Below are 23,650 nucleotides of genomic sequence, written 5' to 3'. Positions count from 1 at the left end.
GCATACCAGTTGCAGGGCGCTGATCATACTTAGTTTAAACAGTAGAAGTTAGAAAGGCCAGATGATGCAGGGCATATTGAGTGGTGGGAGTTTTTCACTGTATTCTTAGATAGATTCTTTCCCTAAAAGTTGAGAGAGGCTAAGGTGTTAGAGTTTATCAACCTCAGGTAGGGTAACATGATGGTGAAGGAGTATTCTCTTAAGTTTACTCAATTATCTAGATATGCCCCTCATGTGGTTGCAGACAACAGGGCCAAGATGAGTAAGTTTGTTTTAGGGCTGAATGATAGTATGGTCAATGAGTGTAGGTCTACAATATTGAATAGTGACATGACTTTAGCCAGGCTTATGACTCATGCCCAAAATATAGAAGAGCAAAAGATTAAGATGAGAGAGAAGCAGAATAAGAAAGCAAAGACATGTAATTTTAACTTTGCTCAACCAAAATTAGAAGGAGGAAACCATTCTCAGTTTCACTTTAACTCATCAGTTCCAGCTCCTTCTTTATCTAGTGCTCCAGCTCCTAGATTCAGAGATGGTAACAGAGATAAAGCGCTAGGCTTTTAGTCTCAGGGTAGTGTTAGCAGTGCCCGCGCCTATCCTCTTTGCCAAACTTGTGGCAAGCACCATCAGGGAATTTGCAGAGCTGGCAGTGGTATTTGTTTCAGATGTGGCAAGCCAGGCCACCGATTCAGAGATTGTCCTTAGCCAGGTCCTCAGGGCTAGTAGAACTGTTCCTTAGCTCAGTCCGATCAACCAAACTAGTAGGGTGCCACCTCCAGTGCTACTAGTAGGCAGCGCCTAAATCGAATTTATGATCTTCAGTCCCAGCAAGATCATGAAACTTCTCTTGATGTGATTACTGGTACATTAAAGATCTTTCATGTGTATATTTAACATTTGCAAGATCTAGGTGCTTTCTTGTCTTTTGTTACTCCCTATATAGCAGTTGATTTCAGAATCAGTCCTGAAATTCTAGTAGAACCCTTTTTAATCTCTACCCCAGTGGTAAAACCATCATAGTCTGGCAGGTATACAGGAACTGCCTGATAATGATATTTTAGAAAGTCACTTCAGTAGACTTAGTTGAACTAGAGATGACTGATTTTGATGTCATTCTCAGCATGGATTGGCTTCATTCCTGCTATGCCATAGTCAACTTCAGAAATAGAATAGTCTAGTTCTAGTTTTTGAATGAACCTATCCTAGAATAGAGGGGTAATACTTCAACTTTCAGAGGTCAGCTTATTTCCTACCTTTGGGAAAGGAAAATGATATCTAAAGAATGTTTCTATCATCTTGTTCATGTTAAAGACTCTAGCTTTGAAACTCCCGGTCTTGCATCAGTACCAATCGTGAATGAATATTCAGATGTCTTTCTCGAAGATCTTCTAAGAATTTCTCCCGAAAGGGAAATAGACTTCGGTATTGATCTTCTTCCAGATACTCAGCCTATATCTATTCCACCATACAGAATGGCACCAACTGAACTCAAGGAATTAAAAGAGGACTTGAAGGATCTCTTCGATAAGGGATTCATCAGACCCAGTGTATCCCTATGGGTACACCAGTATAACTCGTGCACAAGAAAGATGGTTCTCTCAGAATGTGCATTGATTACCGTCATCTCAATAAAGTCATGATCAAGAACAAGTATCCTCTTCCTAGAATTGATGATTTATTTGATCAACTTTAGGGTGGCAGCTATTTCTCTAGATAGACCTCAGATCCGGCTATTATCAGCTCAAAGTCAGAGAATATGACATTTCGAATACAACTTTTCATACTCTGTATGGTAACTTTGAATTTCTAGTCATGTCTTTCGGTATTACTAATTCCCCAGCCACTTTCATGGACTTGATGAACCGGGTGTTCAAATAGCATATGGACCTATTCATCATAGTTTTTATAAATGATATTCTGGTCCATTCCCGCAGTGACATGATCATGTAGACCACCTCAGTGTCGTACTTCAGACTCTTAGAGATCATTAGTTATTCAATAAATTTAGTAAGTGCGAGATTTGACTAAGGTCAGTAGCATTCCTTGGTCATATCATTGTCAGTGATGGAATTAGTGTAGATCCTTAAAAGACTAAAGCGGTAAGAAACTGGCCTAGACCTATAACTCCATTAGACATCAGGAGGTTTTTGGGTTTGGCTGTCTATTATAGACATTTTGTTGAGGGATTTTGTTCTATTGCATCCCTTATGTCCAGACTGACTTAGAAGAAAGTTAAGTTTCAATGGTCAGATCTTTGTGAGAAGAGTTTTCAAGAATTAAAAACTTAACTCACCTCAGCTCCAGTCTTAGCTCTTGTAGATGGTTCAGATGGGTTTGTAGTGTATTGTGATGCATCCAGAGTAGGTTTGGGTTGTGTCCTCATACTGCATGGTAAGGTGATAGCCTATGCCTCCAGATAGCTTAAACCCCATGAAAAGAATTATCCTACATATGATCTTAAGTTAGCAGCCATAGTGTTTGCCTTGAAGATTTGGAGGATTTATCTATACGAAGTTCATGTAGACATATTCACAGATCATAAGAGCCTTCAGTATGTCTTTTCTCAGGAAGATCTCAATCTTCATTAGAGAAGGTAGTTAGAGCTCTTGAAAGATTATGACATGAGCGTTCTTTATCATCCGGGCCAGGTCAATGTAGTGGCCGATGCTCTCAGTAGAATGTCTAAAGCTAGTGTTGCTCATGTTGAGGACAGTAGGAAGAATTTAGCTCAGGAGGTCCATCAGCTTGCCAGACTAGGCATTTGCCTAGTTGGTACAGAGGAGGGTGACATATGGGTTTGGAGTAGTTCAGAATCATCTCTAGTTTCCAAGGTAAAAGAAAAACAAGATAGGAATCCCAGTCTAGTCAAGTTGAAAGAATCAGTCAAGGATCAGAAGGTAGAGGTTTTCTTCCAAGGGGGAGATGGTGTTCTACGTTGTCAGGGTCGTCTATGTGTTCCAGGTGTAGATGACTTAAGGCAGCGAATCCTTGAAGAAATGCATGGTGTGAGCTACTCTATTTATCTAGGGTCCACAAAGATGTACCGCGACTTATGGGAAATCTATTGGTAGAGTGGGATGAAGAAAGATATTGCAGAGTTTGTGGCTAAGTGCTCTATATGTCAGCAGGTAAAGATAGAGCATCAGAAGCCTAGTGGGTTAATGCAGGAGTTTAGTATTCCTACTTGGAAGTGGGAAGAAGTGAACATGGACTTTGTGACGGATTTGCCTCGTACTCATCATCAGCATGATTTAGTTTGCGTCTTTGTAGATAAAATGACCAACTCAGCTCATTTCCTTCCACTCCATACCTCTTATTCAACAGAGGAATATGCCAAACTCTATATTAGAGAGTTGGTTAGATTTTATGGTGTTCCATTATCCATTATCTTAGACAGAGGTACCCAGTTCACCTCTTATTTTTGGAAAGAGTTCCAAAAGGGTCTTGGTACCCATGTTCATCTAAGTACAACCTTTCATCCTCAAACAGATAGTCAAGTAGAAAGGACTATTCGAACTCTAGAAGATATGCTAAGGGCATGTGCAATTTATTTCAAGGGTACTTGGAATGACCACTTGCCTTTGATTGAGTTTGCATACAACAATAGCTATCATTCCAGTATTAAGATGTCTCCATTCGAAGCTCTTTATGGTAGAAGATGCAGATCTCGAGTTGGTTGGTTCAAAGTTAGTGAGGCTTCAATTATAGGGCCTGACTTAGTATTCGATTCCTTAGAGAAAGTCCAGTTGTTCAGCTAAAGACTCTGACCTGCTCAGAGCTGATAGAAGTCTTATGCAGATATACGCAGAAAGGATCTTGAGTTGGAGATCGGTGATTATGTCTATCTAAAGATCTCTCCCATGAAGGGAGTGATGATATTTAGCAAGAAAGGAAAGCCCAATCCTCGATATGTCAGTCCCTTTAAGATACTTAGTTGTTTCAGCAAGGTAGCTTATGAGCTCGAGTTGCCTTCAGATATAGCCTCAGTTCATCCAGTTTTCCATGTCTCATTTCCTAAGAATTGTATAGGTGACCTGGTAGTTGTAGTCCCTATTCAGAGCATAGACATTCAGAACAGCCTCTCCTATGAACAGATTTCAGTCAAAATCTTAGACTATCAGACTCATAGACTGAGGAAAAAAAAAGTTTCTCTAGTCAAAGTTCTTTGGCAAAATCAGTCCATTGAGGGAGCTACTTTGCAAGCAGAAGCCGATATGTGAGCCAAGTATCCTCACCTCTTCCCTGCCAAATCAGGTCTAGCTCAAGGTAACAGTTCTCCTTAAACTTTTCAGTTTCATGTTCAGACTTCAGTTACAATCTTGGTACTCAGTTCATTCTCAGAACTCCATTATAAACTCGACATTAAATACCACTACACATTTAGTCATGCATTCATGTATCAGTTCAGTTATATAGCCATGCATCAGACGTGCATTCTCATTGTGAGAAACCCAATTCATTAGAACACTTAGTAATGTATTCAAAAATCAATTACACATGCATCAGTTATGCATGCTCAGTAAGATATATTCAGTAATCAGTCATGTCAGTCATGAAATAATGTTCCAGTCATTCATGCTCAGTATGTGTTTTAGTCTATCATTTCTCCCCTCTTAGTCAGTCTCATTCAAGGACGAATATTCTCAAGGGGGAGATATTGTAAGACCTCATAAAATACTTAAGCTTAATTCAGTCCTTTAAGCTTGTCAAGGGGGTCACAGGCTTAGAAAATTCTAGCTAGGTACCATACTTAGCTTAATTTTATCCTTCAAAAGTTGGAAAATTCATTTCGCCACCTTAACATCCATTAGTGGTCTATATTCTTGTTAATTCATGATTAGGAAGGTCAATAGATGTTCCCGGACAAGTGTTGGATTTTTCGAAACTCATTTTAAGCAAGTTTGGAAGTCCAAAATAGTGGACCAACGTGATCTTGGCATGCCGCATCGCCAATCACATTGGTCACCAGTTGTGCAGACTGCCATAGCCAAAACAACTGAGGCTCGACACGCTTATGGTGCACCTCATTGCGTATAGCATCAAAACCCTCAACGCGTCGCGTCGCCCATAGCACCGGAGCCCAGTTATTTAACCATTAAATATCCGTATTTTTAAGGGCAAAGGGGTAATTCTCCCATGCCTATATAAGTCAAAAACACAGGATTAAGCCTGATTTACACCAAAATATAGCCATTTCCCTTAAGATCCTCTCAAGAACACATTAGGGTTTTCAATTGGGGATCCAATTCCAAGCAAATTTCTCCATGAATCATCAAGAATCTTGCATCTAAGGTATGCATAGTGCTCATTCATGGACTCCTTTCGTCCATGAAGCATAAGAATCAAGTTTTAAATTATGAATTATGATATTCATTCTATGAACTGAATTATGTTCATGTGTTGTTGTATGAATTACAATATGGAACCTTTATTATGTCTTTATGAAATTACGCTAATATATGGACTGAAGTCATGAAATTGGGTGGAATTACAAAGTAAAGTTGTATTAAATTCATGCTCATGCCTAAGCCTTAAATCATGCAATCTAAGTGGTTGATAAAATGCCTAGTAGAATAGAAATTATGCTTGCTAGTAAAACTGTGATCCAAGTTATGAATATACATTTTCCCCTATGTTTAAAATAATTTCCTAGGATTGTTGTGTAATACAATTGCGTGATGATATAATTATGATATTAAAATGATGAAGTTAATACATGATCATAAGCATTCTAAGCTATATACAATATTATGATAACCATGTTCTTCATGTCATAGTATAAATTGTTGATGTTGGCCATATATTCAAGAAAGTCATGCTTTGTCAGTTTCCTACTATCGAGTCCTGGGGGTACTTGTACCCGAAAAATATAATTGTGTACCTAGAGCCAATGTCATGTTTCACGATATCCTTAGTCAAACCATGATCCATAGAACTCAGTCAGTCATATGACTCAGGAAATCTAAGTAAATTCAGAAAGCTCAGTAGTATTCGTCAGTCAATAGAACTCCATGAAATCAGTGTAGTCCAGTTCAGTTAATTATATTTAATGTCTATTCAGATAGGAGTAGGAATTAGCACCGAGTGAACCCAAGGATAGGAACTCACCTGTTATATGTGGGTGTGATTCTTAGAAGAAATCCTTGTGTTCCTGAACTATGTAACCAGCATAGTTGAGACATCATAGCCTGTTATATGAGGGTAGATGAGGTGGCTTAACTTGTTATATGAGGGTTTCCACCATTCTCACTAGAGCTACTTGTTATATGAGGGTTACTCACAGATTGTCCTTACCAGTGGTACGGTATTGACACCCTTCTAATTGGGGTTACAGATTGGACCCCAACTCAGCTATATTGCGATTATTTGGGGTAGGTCGTTAGATAAATACTTCCCACAGTTTCAGTTACCGGATTAGGACTATCAGATACAGTTTTAGTAAAAGAACTCAGATAGTTTTTCAAAATTCAGGACTGTCAGATACAGTCAACTCAGAATAGTATGGAACTCAGCTAGATCCATCAAAAACTAGACTGTCAGATGCAGTCGCTCAGTATTAGTTATTTTAGTTATACAGCTATTAGTATCTCATGTTATCAGCACTCAGGCTTAGTAATCATTTCGGCATAATCTCAATTATAGTTATTACATATTCATGTATGCATACATGTGAACCCTTTGTATTTAGCCTACCTCACATGAATACTGATACATTTAATAGTACTGATGCATTTGTGCTATAGTGTTTTTATACCATAGGTTCGCACGAGCTCCAGAGCATCAGTAGAAGCCAGGTTTAGCAGTGAGTCCTCATCATTCAAGGATGATATTATGAGTTATTTCATTAATTCAGTTTTAGCTTTCAGTAGATGGAGTTAGTTAGGGACATATCCTATCACTCCTTATTCAGACAGCTACAGGCGTTTTAGACTAGCATGTCCAGACAGTCATTTTAGTTATTTTGGGTATTTCATACCCCACCCAGATGTTATATTTTAATAGATATTATGTCTCAGTTTTGAAACTTACAACCTTACAGCCTTTATTTCTGCATTTATACAGTATATTATGCAGTATTTGGGTATAGATATCAGTCATGGGTTAGCTTGTGGTCCTTCGAGGTCATGAGCACCGTGTAGCATTTTGGATACTAGATTTGGGGCGTTACATAGGCTGAGCATTTGGGAGAAGGTCTATTCCAAAGTTGATTTCCCTTTCGGGAGGAACTCCGGGGATATCTTCAGAAAATACATTTGAGAATTCATTTACTACTGGAACTGATTCTAGAGTTGAAGTTTCTGAGTTAGAGTCTTTTACTTGAACAAGATGGTAAATACAACCCTTTGATATCATCTTTTTGGATCTAAGGTATGAGATCAATTGACCCCCAAGAGATGTAGTACTACCCCTCCATTCAAGGACTGGTTCATTTGGGAACTGAAAATGAACTATTCTATTTCTATAGTCAACTGAAGCATAGCATGAGTGGAGCAAATCCATCCTAAGAATGACATCATAATCCATCATCTCTAACTCTATGAGATTAACTAAGGTAACTTTCTGAGATATTGTGATCGAACAGTTCCTGTATACCTGTCTAGCTATAATGGAAATAACTATTGGGGTGGACACTGAAAAGGGGTCTACTAGAATTTTGGGACTGACTCCAAAGTTGATGGTTATATATGGAGTTATAAAATAAAGAGAAGCTCTGGGGTCTGGTAAAGCATAAACATATAAGTGAAAAACCTGCAACGTACCAGTAACTGACGACCGAATGAAACTGATAACTGATGGGACTGGCCCTATTAGCGCACATCAGTACCCTTCTGAGAAACTACCTGAAACTCCCAAATCCATTGGCCTGGATTGCCACACCCAAAGATCACATCACTACCCACTCTACACTCACCCTGATGGTGTATCCCATACTTCTGACATAAAGAATTGGTACGAGAATTGCTAACACTGACCTGGGACTTAGATCCTGGTGCCCTATCCCTATGGTCATTTTTGAATTTAGGTACTGGGAAACTGGATAAAGAGTGTGCTGGGGTTGTAGTCCTCTGATGAAACTGAGGACGGTTACCACTTTCTGACTTTGGCTGATTGAAATCAAAACTACCCGTTCTAGCTCTCTTATTTCCTCCCTCCCTCTCCTTAATCTCTTGCTCCTCTATTTGTTGAGTATGAACCATCATCCTAGAAAAGTCCATCTCACTAATCAGTATTGCGGTCCTGCACTCCTTGACTACACTATTAGATACGCCAGACACAAACTTACTCATCTTAGACCTGTTATCAGCTACCACATAAGGAGCATAACTAGCTAACTGAGTAAACTTGAGGTAATACTTCCTCACACTCATGTTTCCTTGCCTCAAATTAATGAACTCTTAACACTTTGGCCTCTCTCAATACTAATGGGAAGAATTTGTCTAAGAAAGTTATGGAAAACTCTTCCCATTCTACAGGCCCTGCATCTACACCCCTATCAAACTTTCACTTCCTAAACTAAGTATGGGCTACATCCTACAATTGATATGCTTCCAACTCGACACATTGACTAGACGTCACCACATAGCATCTGTTACCTTCTTAACCAAATCAAAGAATTCTTGTGGATCCTTTTCAGACTTGGACCTCATAAAAGAAGGAGGATTCATCCAGGTAAAATATTAAATTCTAGTTGCAGCAGTATTGGCCACTGAGTTGGCCAAATCAGCAGTTGGTCGTTCATTCTGTGCTGCTATAGAGTTTACTAGAGTAGTAAACGTAGCCATAAACTCTGTGTGAGAGACGTGCTTATCCAGAGGATCTTCCTAGACGGGCTGAGGAGCTGGCTGAGCTCCAGAGCTTTTTTTTTCTCTTCTTGGAAGGAATATTCTGTAAACGGGAGGAAGAAATGTATTAGATAGGTAATTTAACTTAAGCTCATGCTCACTCGTACGACATGAATACTGAAAGAAGGGAAATTTTTTTTTCCTAAACGCCTTGTAGCCTCTCGTCCATAAGTGTGGCGTGCTACATACCCATGCACAAGACTCTACTCGATGCAGATTTTAGACTTCCTAGGACACTTTAAAACGTTAGGCTTTGATACCAAGTTTGTAACAACTCAAGACTACCCCTAGTCATTACACAGTGCTTACAATACGAGGGACCACAAGCTAACTCATAAGCTGGCACCTACTATGAGCACTAACTAATATAATCATGAATCTGGAAGAATAACTGAAATACCTTAAGGTTTTAATAATGAAATGACTAATAAATGATGAATCTTGCATAATACTAAAATTTGAATAATCTGAATAGCTAACTGTAGTGTCTGAAAAGCCTTTAAACTGAATACTACAAGTTGATAGGACAGGCCCCCAACTAACTCTACTAAATACTGAGATAAAGACATGAAGTAATATAATTTGTCCTCCGATTATGAGGAATCACCAATGATACTGTACTGCTGATTATCTAAGGGACTAAGTATGATCCAGGAATTAAGCACCAACACCTATGATATGATACATCATATTGCAAAAAAAAAGATATGTGATCAGTCCTTTGAATGTACTTATATGCCAAATGAGGTAGACTGATATTCATGGTTTCATGAATAGGAATAATAATAGCTAACTGATTATACATGTAAACATAAAGTACTGAGTAGAGAACATGAAATCTGTAGGTACTGAAAATATGGAGAAAGCTGTAAATACCGATTATGCATGTCAGTTAGTAAATACTAAAGATACATGAAAATCTATGAACACTAGGGATGCATGACCAAGCATATAACATGGACTGAGTAAAATCTGTAAACTAAAATACTGACAAAATACTAATATCTATATGCTTTGGCCAAACAACTCTAAGACTGTGTAACTGAACCGAGACCGTAACTGAGAGTATATCTGAGACTATATCTGAGACTGTATTTGAGACTGTGGAAGGTATCATCTAACCGATATTTCTCAATTTGACCTAATCGGGGTCCAACCTGTGACCCTAGTTAGAAGGGTGTTAGTACCGTACCACAAATACTAACAATGGTTGTGTGGATCCACTAAACCTATATAATGTCCAAAGGACTAAGGGTGTCAAGCCTGGACTGACGGGTAACCCCTGCGAGATAGTCAAGCCTAGTCTGATGGGTGAATACCCATATCCTACACTAGCTAGATAGTTCTGGAGTATAGAGAATGCTACTAACGACTTTGTCTATCTGACTGGAAAGCTCCATCCCTGCACTCGCTCGATGATATATCCTACTCCCAACTTAAAAACACCAAGATACTGGATTGTTTTGAGTTTAATAACTGATATCTGACTCTTCTGATAATGCTTATAGTATAATCTGAAGACTATTCTGTAATGTACTGAGACCAGACTAAACAAACAGCTATAGTTTTTGGGTATTCAATGCCCCCAGGACTCAAAAACAATAATAGTAAAATGACACTAAAACTTGGAGATTAGAACATGAAGGCTTTTATTAAATCAATCACTTTTGTAGGCATTTTATCAAACACATGTAGTTCATGGTTTAAAACAATCATAGGAACGTCATAAAACATATAGAAATAGCATGAATATGACATGATATAGTTAAATTATGGTCTTGTTCTATAAATAACAACATTAAAACATGAAGGATTAAATAATAACAACAATTTCATAGTAACATGGTATAGAATCATAGTTCATAGGATTCATGGGTGAAACCATAATTTAAAACATAATAACTTGAAAAGATCATTATTTTATAATTTAAAAAGGTTTCTTGGACTCCATAGATGAAAGGGGATCCATGGATGAACATCTAACATAATTTAATTGATGGATTTCTTGAAGTTCTTGGTGAATTCTTAAGGATTGACCTTGAATTTGAGAGGTAGGGTTCTTTATTAGGAGAGAATCTTCTTTAATTTGAGGGAAAAGTTATTAAAATAATGAAATAATGGGTTAATTAGGGTGAATTTCGTGTTAAAAGCTGACTGGGGAGAGGGAAAAAGAGTGTAATGCCCTCACATTTAAAACTCAAAATTATTGGAAAATTTATAATTTTTTGAGCTGGTGCAACGTGGTGCTGTCGCGCTGTGTCACTAGAATTGAACAATTAGGAACTGAGGGCTTGGCGTGACGCAGAGGAATCGTGATGCCCTTTTGATTCTGAAATTCACCTTTGGCGCGACGCGCCATTATCATGACAGGACACTAGAAATGGACAATTGGGATTTTGGTTGATGGTGCGATGCGGTGGTTATGCAGAGATTCACTAGAAATTTACAATAGTCATTTGTGCTGACTCCACAACGCGCTAAGGGTTAAAATAATGGTGTTCAATGATTGAAACTTAAAATCACCATAACTTCTTACCCGGTTATCAAATTTAGGCAAATTTTATATCGTTAGAAAGCTAATTCAATTTCCTATGCAATGGAAGGCTCTAAACTAGAAAATAATGAGTGTTTCAAAAATGATATGTACAAATACTAATGTATAAGGACTTAGATTATGTTAGGCAAATAGGGGTATTACAGATGGGGACTTAGTTGCAGCCAGAATCCAAGATTTTATTAGGATGAATCCGCGAGAATTCCTTATGTCGAAGAAAGGTGAGGACCTACAATTGTATCTAGATAAGGTTAATAAGATCACCCAAATTATACATGTTTCTGAAGAAGAGAGTGTAGAATTGGTATCCTATATGCTAAAGAATGTTGCATATGATTGGGTAGTAATGTGGAAGAAAAGTAGAGGGGAGAATGCCGCTCCCATGACTTGGCAAATTTTTCAGGATGCATTCTTGGATAAGTTCTTCGTATACGAGATGAGGGAAGCTAAGATAGAATAGTTCATGAGCCTGAGGTAAGGCACAATGACTGTGAAGGAGTATTTCCTCAAGCTGAACCCGTTGTCTAAATATGCCCCTGAACAGATGGCTGACCCTAGGTCAAGCATGAGTAAGTTTGTGAACGGTGTGTCTGGTTTGGTAGTTAAGGACTATAGGACTACTATACTTATTGGAGATATGGATCTTCCTAGATTGATAATGCACGCTCAGCAGATTGAGGTATAAAGGGGGAAGGAAAGAGAAAAAGCAAATTAAAGGGCTAGAACAGGGCAGTTTGATCATGGTCAAAATAGGTCTAGAGGAGGAAATCATTCACAGTTTCAGAATCTTTCATCTATGCCTACACCTTCTTCAGCCAGTGCTCCTACACCCAGAAATAGGTAAGATCAGTAGGGTAAGTCTTCTATGTCCAGGTCTCAAAATAATGTGAGTAATAGACCTAATCATCCCTCATATGCTAACTGTGGTAAGAATCGTGGAGGTGAATGTTTATGGGGTCAGAAAGGTTGTTATGGTTGTGTCCAGCCGGGTTACGGAATCAAAGAGTGCCCGCATGCTAGGCGGGGGAATAGAGATGTTCGTCCTCAGACTCAGGAAAGTAGTGCACTAGCAAATCTAGGTCGCCCAGTTCCTCCTTAAGGCACATCATCTAGTACCAGTGGCGGTCAGTGCCAGAATCGGTTTTATGCTTTAACATCCCATCAGGAGCAGAAGGTTTCACCCGATGTTGTGATTAGTATGCTTCATGTCTTTCATTTTGATATTTATGTTTTGTTATACCCTGGGTCGATTTTCTATTATGTGACCCCATTAGTTGCAGTAAATTTTGAGATAAATTCAGAAAAGATCCTTGAGCCTTTCTTGGTTTCTATGCCAGTAGGAGAGTCGGTTATTGCTAAGAAAATCTACAAGAAATATCTTATCATTGTCCTTCATAAAGTCATGTTAGCATACCTAATAGAGTTAGATATGGTTGACTTTGATCTTATCCTTGGTATATATTGGCTCCATTCTTGTTATGCTTCTATAGATTGTCATACCCGTGTGGTGAAATTTCAGTTCCCAGATGAGCCAGTCTTTGAGTGGTTAGGTAATTCAGTGTCTCCCAAGAGTCATTTCATATCTTACCTTAAGGCTAGAAAGTTGATATCCAAAGGTTGCATTTATCATCTAGTTCGATTCAAAGTCACAAAGTCTTAGTCTCCAATACTTTAGTCCGTTCGAGTGGTAAACGAGTTTCCTGATATTTTTCCAAAAAATATCCTAGGAGTACCTCCCGATAGAGAGATAGAATTTGGTATTAACGTTCTCCCAAATACTCATCCTATTTCTATCCCTCCTTACCGTATGGCTCCCACAGTGCTTAAGGAGTTGAAGGAGCAACTCAAACATCTTCTAGATAAAGGCTTCATAATGCCTAGTGTTTCTCCATGGGGCACTCTCGTCCTATTCGTGCAAAATAAAGATGGTTCTTTACGAATGTGCATTGACTATCATCAGCTAAATAAGGTCATAGTCAAGAACAACTATCCCCTTCCTAGAATTAATGACTTGTTTGATCAACTCCAAAATGCAAGTTAATTCTCAAAGATAGACCTTAGATCCGGCTATCATCAGCTTAAAGTAAGGGAATGTGATATGCCAAAGACAACTTTTAGAACCCATTATGGTCATTTTGAGTTTCTATTCATATCTTTCGGGCTAACCAATGCCCCAGCAGCTTTCATGGACCTTGTGAACAGAGTGTTCAAATAGTATCTAGACATGTTTGTCATAGCATTCATAGACAATATCCTTGTGTACTCCCATCATGAGGATGACCATGTAGACCATCTTAGAATTGTCTTATAGACTCTTAGAGATCATCAATTATTTGCCAAATTTAGCAAGTGTGAATTTTGGCTAAGGTCAGTAGCCTTCCTAGGTCATATTGTTTCCACCGAAGGCATAAGAGTCAATCCCCAAAAGACAGAAGCCGTAAAAAATTGGCCTAGACCTATATCTCCGTCAGACATTAGGAGTTTCTTGGGTCTAGCTGGTTATTACCGCCGTTTTGTTATAGGTTTCTCTTCTATCGCATCTCGTATATCTAATTGACCCAAAAAAAAGTTAAGTTCCTATGGTCAGATTCCTACGAGAAGAGTTTTCAGGAGTTGAAGACTCGACTCACTTCAGCCCCAGTTTTAGCATTACCAGATGTTATAGACAGTTTTATTGTTTATTGTGATGCTTCTAGAATTGGTTTAGGTTATGTGTTGATGCAGAGAGGTAAGGTCATAGCCTATTCCTCTAGACACTAATCTTTCCATGGGAGAACCATCTAAACCGAACCATTACCCAATCACTTAGTCAATATTAGGATGATATTATTATAAAATCACATATTAACAATAATCCAGGACTAATTATTATTAATGCGGAAACCAAAACTACTTACTAAAATTCTCAAGACCCGAAAGTCATCGTACAAGAACTACTAACAAAGATCATGTCTAAAAAGACATCCAAAAATAAAGTAAATAAAGAATGTTTCATTGACCGAAAGATGGACAAGAAGAAATAAGATGACCCATGGCAGCCTGGAGACGGAGTGTTCACCCTTAAATCAAGATCTGCTATCAAACTCTAGAGGTGAGGTCATGTCTGAGCCTAGAACACTTTCTGCACTCAACAAAAGAAAAGTACAGGGTAGTATCAGTACAAACCACCATGTACTGGTAGGTATCATAGGTTAACTCAATTTAATAGCATGTAGACAACATAAATCAAATAACAAGTAGACAAGTATCGTCACACAACAAATATTCAATGAATCAATAATACAGCAACAACAGGTCAAAGAGTGCTCACAAACAAGCGACATAACTATCAAAAGTATCTACCATACTGAAAACATCCACCGAAATAACACAAATATGTACACACATGCTATGGGACTTATTTTTACCCAAATAGTCATGACCTACAGGGAACAATCTATGTTCATGTACCGTAACAACGTGGTACCCGATCCAACATAAATATAAACGTACCGGCGTGGTACCCGATCCAACATAAATATAAGCATACCGGCGAGGTACCCGATCCAACATTAATATAAACATACCGGCGTGGTACCCGATCCAACATAAATATAAACGTACTGGCGTGGTACCCGATCTAACATAAACATAAAAAAGTATTATCAATATCAATTTACACAACCTCACAGCATGCCACACAATGTGCCAAGTTTACAAGTACACTTAAAGTCATAAGACAATTCCATCAAGTTAATTTTCAATAAACATTCATACACAAATCAACAATCCAAACATCAACAATTTCAAGCATATCCGAATACCAATCCATAAGTATCCAATTTAGGAGCATCCACACAATTAAGTCGAGTTTAAACTCCAATTAAACCGTAACCTACCTCAACCAACGAATCCAAAAGTAGTGAATCCACAAACGCCTTGCCTTTTTCTCAAAGTTTCAGAACGTTCAAAATTTGTTCCAAAATATATACTCCCAATAAAAATATGAATCTAATAACACCCTTTTATAAATTCTTACGCTAAGAATTCTAAACCTAAAACTAAAGTTTTCTATTAAGAAGATGGTAGTCAATAACAAATGCATGAAAATTTTCCCTTAGGCCTAATATAACCATGAATACGTACTACTGGGATTATGAAATCTTGACATTATCTACCTTTCCCCCTACATCATCATCATAGGCCAATGATTAAAAACCTTTACACAATTAATAGAAAAGAACAAGATTTATATAACATAGACACCTAATTCTAAAACAACAATATACTTATTTGTGCGCCACTGCCTAACATTACACCCCACGTTACTGTGCACCATGACATGATAATTACCTATTAGTAGATAAAACTTCAATTCCATAGCCTAAATAGCCTAGTTAGTTCGTCAGTTTTCATAGCAATGCTACTGTATCTTGGCGTTATTAACCACCAGAAAAAAATAATTCCAATAAATTGGTTACTTATTGATAAGCTCATTACAGTGGTACAACATATTTCAATTCAACGAAAATCTAACCTGGAGTTTACACCAAGAGATGAGAGATTTCTTTTTGAAATTGTAATGGTGAAAACCTGGGTTTCATGCCCTTCTTCAGGCAAATTTCTGATTATTTTAATAAGTATGAAAACCATCTCTACTTAAATTTATTCTAATACCTAAGTCTCAAGAGTTTTGGAAATATAGCTTGTCCCATAACTATCAACTTAAATAATATTTAAAATACCCAATAGATCCTTGAATATTATTTGAAACCTCGAGAAAATAAAACAAATATGTACATTGACTAAAAAGAATATTTCAGACCTATTGAAAACATTACGACACTAATCGGAGGTCGTCCAAACTAAAATTGACCACGATCGGACTTACTTTATCAAACCTCAATAATTCAATGACTTATTAAATTACTTCTAAACACCTTAAGGGTTGGTACTATTCGCCCCCGTAAGTCCTAATTCACGTATACAAACTACGGAGAGCCCTAAAATAAAGAAGATGAGAAAATTTCACAAACGACAGAGAGAGTTATTACATCAAATACTAATTAAACAACCGTTCATACCCGAACGGGCAAAGAGAAGACTGTGGATACCTGCTACGCATGTCTGCTTTGGTTTCCCAAGTGGCCTCCTTAATAGGACGATTCTTTCACTGGACCTTCACAGATGAAATCTCCTTAGTCCTCAGCTTAAAGACAACTTAATACCTAGTAGAGCTTATGTATACCTCCACCGCCCCAGACTCGGAAGGTTCAATCAGTATACAACTACACAAGGCATATTCTTCACCCATATATATTTATATATGCAACAGTCCTATACTGGCTGATAAATATAAGTGCATACTGATGATAGGTGATGTGCGTATAGAAATGAATGCAAAGTACACAATCAATATCACCACTCATCATAATTGTCCTCATCAGGACCATCATTATCATAATCAACCTCCAGCCTTACCATATATCAGTACATCATTAATAGTATCCTCCGGCCCTACCGGGTATCAACATATTATAATTATATTCTTCAGCCTTGCCGGGTGTCAAAACCATCACAATTGTATCCTCTGACCTTTTCAGGTACCAATATCATCACAATAGTATTCTCAGACCTTGCCACCGGCCTTGTCGGGTATTAACATATCACCATAATAGTCATTACTGAATAACATACACTATAGTACTCATAAAATTAATAGTCATGTCACCATAGAATATCTATCTATTCAATACTTTCCAACTACACGTTATTAGCTAACCAACACTTATTATAATATAATCACTAGTTCACTAGTCATCACATAACCCCTAGTTATTAGCCTAAACATTATCCTTTACATAATAATTATTTATGGGATACCAACTAACTACTATTTATTTAATAGCCAACATCTAACATCTAGTCAAGGTTCATCACTAGACCAAAACTGTCATTTATCCACCATTCATTATTATCAACTAATCATCCTATATTCGTTAATCATTACTAGACAACACATTACTGCTTGTCACCTAACCATCTTTTATTAGCTGACTCCAATTCATTATCTAACCATCTTTTACTAACTAATCCTTGCTTAACTATTCATTAGTTAACCATATAGAAACTATTCAAAGTTATTAACTAGTCACCTCTTATGCCAACAGCTCTTATTATCTAGCCACATTAACATACAACTCCTCGTTTATCGACTAATCGACATCACAAACTTAGTCCTCAATACCAACCAATCTTCACCTATGTTAGACCTGAGCTCACCATAAACCAGCATTAACCATTGCTAGCTACCATGTTTCAACTAAGCAAGATTCATTAAATAATACATTAGATTCCTAGCCATACAAGTGTTATAGTCCCCTAATAGACAACTAGTTACCACATAGCTAAACCGTTAAATAGGCAAAACAATCGTAAGATCATATTTAAGCTAAAATCACACCAATTACCAACATAATACTCATGAATGTACCAAATTTGTGCATGCCATCATCAGCATCCAATCAATAAAGTCGTAAGCAATATACTGCATCTTCCTCCCATATTGGAAAGATGTGTATACAAACATATATGTATTCATAAACTATAATCGTATCCTTTACACTGATAAACACTCCTCGAATATTCATTCACTATCATAACACAGCCTTTGACTCATTAATTCATCCAGAATAGTCACAACATCATAATCATGGCCATAGGGCAATATGCATTGCCGAAACTCATATCAAGAAATTATATTTATAAGTCATAGCATATCTCTAATCATCTCACATATAGGAGGTATCTTACATATTAGAGGCATAATATAGATAAACATGTAATCATCTATAGAATATTTTATATCAATAGGTCATACATCATGACTACGAGGAATCTCACCTCTCTAGGCTAATTTACATATCTAAGAGGAAATAGCATCTCTATAGGTCAATCATCAAGTCTAAGAGGAAATAACATCTCTAAGTGCCCAATATCCCTTCTACAGGAAGTATCATAACTATTAATCAAAATCCACAATCTAGGAACATCAATACAAGTTACCAAGTTATGAAGTAACCTTATTCTAAGGTTTACTAGCCTCATCTATGTCTAACATCCACAACTTATTCCATAAGACTTAACACAAGTTAGGCCTAAGTGGGCAAGACGGTCCTACTTCTAATCCTCAATTTCCATAAATAGGCAAACTATGCCCTAAACTAGGCTAAGGTATCTAGTTCATCTTCTAAATGTCTAGTAAGCCATATTCAAGCCTAAGATAGCAACTTCGACTAGAACTAAGGTACTCAAGTCAACTCTACCCAACTTACGATTTCAAGACTACTACGTTAGCCCAATAAGGCTAAATGTACAAATCGTGCTTCAATTACTAAAACCACATCCCAAACATAGGTTTACATCATAGCCACACTACAACTAATCTAAACTAGAGAGAAAAACAATAGGACTCAAAAGAGGTAGAAACATGCCATTTTATGGGTCCCACATAATTAGAGCCTACAACACATTATCCTCCACAATATTGTTAATGTCCATCTAATCATCATACCGTAACCACTCAACAAGAAATATCCACCAAGTATCACTCAAGAAAACATCAATCATGGCATTTAATATTTCATTTGTTCTCCTATTCAGGGTCATCACTAATTATTTTATGAATGTAACTAAGACATTTGATTTTGCATTGCCACTATCATGAAAATTACTATCCTCTAAAAGTTTCATATATCAGCCAACTTTGTGGGACATGCAAATATATAATTCAACCACAAGGTCAAGTCAATAATTTATCTTCTCAAAATTTTTCCTAATGCATAAATCTACAACTACAACTTATGTCCTGACATCACTAACTCAATATATTTCGACGACAAACACTTCAAGGTCAAGTCAAACCTCTCTTATATCAGTAACACCAATTTAAGATATATAGAGTCATTCTTATTTCTACCTAACAATATTTTTATTATGGGCTTTACTTAACTCTTAATCACCTCAAGAGTGGTCCCCACACCACTAGCATATAAGCAAGGCCAAACAAAATAAATTGATTATAGGTCATTGACAGTTTCATCACCAATATCACATTCCAGATGAGTCATCAATCAAATTCTATAGGTATCAACAACCTCTTCTTGTTTTTATCACTTTTATTTAAAACTCATTATTTTTCCAAGCATTAAGAATTTGTCATATAAGGAACTCAAAGATAATGTCACTTAGCTAGTCCTCACAAGGAACCTGTTATAGTTTCAATAATAAAACTACACAAAAATTCTAAATACAGTCTCAATGGTCGGACCACACAAGGATCCCCAAATAATATCAAATAATCAAACTACACAAGAGTCCATCCACAACATCATTAACAAGAACCTCTCATAATGAAAAACACATATCACCTCAGTCTTTTACTTATGTCACTTTTTCACCATCTTTACTCAATATTATATTCTCATATCATCCTCTCAATTCTTATACCATTAAACTCATCAGTATAATAGTACCAAAAATAAGTAAGCACTATAGAATTTCTAGTTTCATAATAACAAGAAATCAAATAATCCCATCACATTTATCAACAAAAATAACTTAGTCAATTTTCATCACTTAAGAAAAATTATTCACAACAATGACAAAATCTAGCAACACAAGTTTAGTCAAATATCAAACACAATCAATCAATAAGTTCACAACTTTCACAAGTCTTTACCTATTAACAATAAATTTTAGACCTTATTAACAAATACCAATTGAAATCTCCAAGATTTTTATTCAAAATTATTAAGATACCAATTGGAATCATCTAGATACCAATTGGATTCAATCGAGTAGTCCAAGATTGGGATGGCACGATGGAGAGAAAGAAAGCAAAATCACTTCTACATGCCTCATAGCCTTACAAAGATTAGGTGTGGGGACCTTCACATCAATCTACGAAACTCTACTTGACATTGCTCTTATTAACAGATACCAATTGGAATCACCAAATAACAATTGAATTCAAATAATAGCATGTAAGAAAGAAGAATTTGAATTTTCCTAGTGTCCTATAGCCTTCCGAAGAAAAGTACAGAGGTCTTCGTACCGTTCCACAGGACTCTACTAGACATGTTCTTGTACAACGAGATCAGTGAATCTAAGGTTCTAATACCAATTTTGTCACGACCCAAATGGCCATGAGTGACACCCATACTAATCTTTTTGTGGTAGAATCATCTAAATCTAACCAATACCCAATCACTTAGTCAATATTAAGATGATATTATTATAAAATCACAAATTCACAATAATTCAGGACTAATTATTATTAATGCGGAAATCAAAACTACTTACTAAAATTTTCAATACCTGAAAGTCATCGTACAATAACTACTAACAAAGCTGTCTAAGAAGACATCCAAAAATAAAGTAAATAAAGAATGTTTCATTGCTCGAAAGATGGACAAGAAGAAATAAGACCATCCATGGCAACATGGAGATGGAGTGCTCACCCTTGGATCAAGATCTGCTATCAAACTCTAGAGGTGAGGTCATGTCTGAGCCTAGAACACTTTCTGCACTCAACAAAAGAAGAGTACAGGGTAGTATCAGTACACACCACTATGTACTAGTAGGTATCATAGGCCAGCTCAATTAAATAGCATATACATAACATAAATCAAATAACAAGTAGACAGCCATCGTGACACAAAAAATATTCAATGAATCAACAATACAGCAACAACAGGTCAAACAGTACTCACAAACAAGCCACATAACTATCAAGAGTATCAACCATACTGTAAACACTCACAGAAATAACACAAATATGTACACACATACTATGGAACTTATTTTTTCTGAAATAGTCATGACCTGCAGGGAACAATCTATGTTCATGTACCGTACCAGCGTGGTACCCGATCCAATATAAATATAAATGTACCGGCGTGGTACCCGATCTAACATAAATTTAAACTACCGGTGTGGTACCTGATCTAACATAAATATAAACGTACCGGTATGGTACCCAATCCAACATAAATATAACCGTACCAACGTGGTACCCAATCCAACATAAATATAAACGTACTGACGTGGTACCCGATCTAACATAAACATAAACAAGTATTATCAATATCAATATACACAACCTCACAGCAGGCGACACAATATACCAAGCTTACAAGTACACTTAAAGCTGTAAGACAATTTCATCCAGTCAATTTTCAATAAACATACATACACAAATCAACAATCCAAACATCAACAATTTCAAGCATGTCCGAATACCAATCCACAAGTATCCAATTTAGGATCATACACACAATTAATTCGAGTCTAAACTCTAATTAAACCGTAACCTACCTCAACCAATGAATCCAAAAGTAGTGAATCCGCAAGCGCCTTGCCTTTCCTCAAAGTTTCAGAACGTTCAAAATATGTTCCAAAATATATACTCCCAATAAAAATACGAATCTAATAACACCCTTTTATAAATTCTTACTCTAATAATTCTAAACCTAAAACCAAAGTTTTCTATTAAGAAGATGGTAGTCAGTAACAAATGCATGAAAATTTTCCCTAAGGCCTAATATAACCATGGATACGTACTACTGGGATTATGAAATCTTGACATTATCTACCTTTCCCCCTACATCATCATCATAGGACAATGATTGTAAACCTTTACACAATTATTAGAAAGAACAAGATTTATATAACATGGACACTTAATTCTAAAACAAAAATACACTTATTTGTGCGCCACTGCCTAACATTACACCCCACGTTACTGTGCACCATGACATGATAATTACCTATTAGTAGATAAAACTTCAATTCCATAACCTAAATAGCCTAGTTAGTTCGTCAGTTTTCATACAATTGCTACTGCATCTTGTTATTATTAACCACCAGAAAAAATTAATTCCAACAAATTGGTTACTAATTGATAAGCTCATTACAGTGGTACAATATATTTCAATTCAACGAAACTCTAACCTGGAGTTTACACCAAGAGATGAGAGATTTCTTTTTGAAATTGCAATGGTGAAAACTAGGTTTCATGCCCTTCTTCTGGAAAATTTTTTATTATTTTAATTAGTATGAAAACCCTCTCTACTTAAATTTATTCTAATACCTAAGTCTCAAGAGTTAAGAAAATACTAGCTTGGCCCATAACTATCAACTAAAATAATATTTAAAATACTCAATAGATCCTTGGAAGTTATTCAAAACCTCAAGAAAATAAGTCAAATATGTACATTGACTTAAAAGTATAGTCCAGACCTATTGAAAACATTATGACACTAATCGGAGGTCGTCTCAACAAAAATTGACCACGATCGGACTTACTTTATCAAACCTCACTAATTCAATGACTTATTAAATTTCTTCTAAACACCTCAAGATAAATCCTAATCCACGTTGACAAACTATGGAGAGCCCTAAAATAAAGAAGATGAGAAAATTTCACAAACGACCGAGAGGGTCGTCACGGAAAATTTGGAAACACTACTTGTATGGTGTACACATTGGTGTGTTCATGGATCGCAAAAGCTTGCAGTATGTGTTTACTCAAAGGGAGTTGGATCTCCATCAGAGAAGGTGGTTGAAGTTGTTGAAGGATTATGACATGAGCGTGTTGTATCATTCGGGCATGGCGAATATAGTGGCAGACGCCCTTAGCAGATTATCCATGGGCAGTGTTGCTCATATAGAAAAAGATAAGAAAGAGTTAGCTCAAGAAGCTCATCAATTGGCTAGATTGGGTGTTAGGTTGGTTGATTCAACTGAAGGAATCTTTGGGTTCAAAGTATTTTCGAGTCTTTCCTAGTTTCTGAAGTGAAGGAGAAGTAAGATATGGATTCTAGTTTGGTCAAACTAAATGAGTCGGTTAAAGACCAAAAAGTAGAGGTTTTCCCTTAAGGGAGAGATGGCGTGTTGAGATACCAGAATAGATTGTGTGTGCCTTTTGTGGATGAGTTGAGATAGAAAATTATAGCTGAAGCATATAGTGCATCTTATTCTATTTATCCAGGTGCTACCAAGATGTACCTCGACTTGCAGGAAATCTATTGGTGGAGTGGTATGAAGAGAGATATAGCTGAGTTTGTAGCAAAGTGTTCAAATTATCAATAGGTTAAGGTAGAGAACTAGAGACCTGGTAGTGTGTTGCAAGAGTTTGGTATCCCCACTTGGAAGTGGGAAGAGGTGAATATGGATTTTGTGACTGGTTTATACTATTTGCGTCATCATC

General features: G+C 36.8%; 1 long non-coding RNA gene across 1 annotated transcript; it reads right to left on the bottom strand.

Annotated features, from left to right (window-relative positions):
* Window positions 1-14,365: 14,365 nt before the first annotated feature.
* LOC124889371 lies at window positions 14,366-22,523 on the bottom strand. The gene is made up of 3 exons (XR_007048317.1): window positions 22,393-22,523; window positions 20,901-20,963; window positions 14,366-14,521 (listed from the first exon to the last, which is right to left on the bottom strand). It is a non-coding gene; the product is annotated as an uncharacterized LOC124889371 (long non-coding RNA).
* Between the last annotated feature and the right edge of the window lie 1,127 nt (window positions 22,524-23,650).

The sequence above is a fragment of the Capsicum annuum genome, chromosome 12, assembly GCF_002878395.1.
Source record: "Capsicum annuum cultivar UCD-10X-F1 chromosome 12, UCD10Xv1.1, whole genome shotgun sequence".
Lineage (NCBI taxonomy): Eukaryota > Viridiplantae > Streptophyta > Magnoliopsida > Solanales > Solanaceae > Capsicum > Capsicum annuum.
The sequence above is the reverse complement of the archived record's forward strand: the minus strand, read 5'-3'. Positions and strand labels throughout refer to the sequence as shown.